The sequence below is a fragment of the Mus caroli genome, chromosome 6 (genome assembly GCF_900094665.2).
Source record: "Mus caroli chromosome 6, CAROLI_EIJ_v1.1, whole genome shotgun sequence".
NCBI lineage: Eukaryota > Metazoa > Chordata > Mammalia > Rodentia > Muridae > Mus > Mus caroli.
Window position 1 is genome coordinate 113,717,852 of NC_034575.1, and position 1,117 is coordinate 113,718,968.

Genomic DNA, 1,117 nt, shown 5'->3' on the forward strand with positions numbered 1-1,117 from the left:
GACTTCAGTGAGGGGACTGAATTCTCCAAGCACTCCCAGAATTCCAGAGTACGATCTTAGAAACAGTGTCTTTGCAGATGCAATTAACTATGATAGACTCTGCCGGGCCATCCGTCTAACGCTAGTTGCTCCTACAAGAAGGCTTAAGGGCACACACACAAGTTAGAAGGCCATGTGAATAAAAACAGNGACAGAGATTAGCATGGTTGGTCTGGAANACGAGCACTTCTGGCTACCACAGGAATTAGGAAGAGGCAAGCAAGGATTCGTCAGCAGAATGAGAATGGCTCTATTAAAACTGACGTCAGACTTTAAGTGAGAGAGAANGNATCTCTTTGNTTTTAAGGCATCCAACGCGTGGTTATTTCTTAGGTTCCAGGAAGCTTAGGCCCTGGCTAATGCTCTCCATCTTTGAGCATCCCTTCATTGTCTTCTCTGCAGAGCTGACAAGGATGTCAGTGTAGAGACATGGATGTGAGAGAGGGGCTTGTAGGGGAAAGGGGAGGGGACTAACAGGTTGGGAGGGAACAGAAGAGGGTAAGGAGGCGAGAGTAACCAGAATGCATTATATATGGATGAAATTGTCAAGGAATAAATTTAATAAAAATATTCCTTATAAAATTAACAAATTATACTTCAAACTAAAAACAAAAAAACCCTAAAAGACAAAAAAACCCAACAAAACAATCCCCCCAAAACCACCCAACCAATCAACCCACCAACCAATTAACCAACTAACCAAAAAGACCCAAACACCACCCAGTATTCAGGAGGCAGAGGCAGGTGGATCTCTTTGTGAGTTTAGGGCCAGTCTGGTCTACAATGTAAGTTTCAGGTCATCCAGAATTATGCAGTGGGAACTTGTCTCACAAGCAAAAAGCAGAAAGCAATAAACAAAAATCTCATTCAAATTCTGGCCAACTAAAGAAAACAAACATCCAAAATCAAATAAACAAAACCCCACCGTATTTTCCCAGGAAACATGCTTCAGAGAATCGCCTTTATCCNAGTACCCTGAGTGCTCTGGCTTCAGGCAGTGACCTTCCCACCCATCCCCCTGTCCTGTCGCCCAAGTGCTGGGGCTACATGCATGTGTTACCATATCTGTTTATGTGGT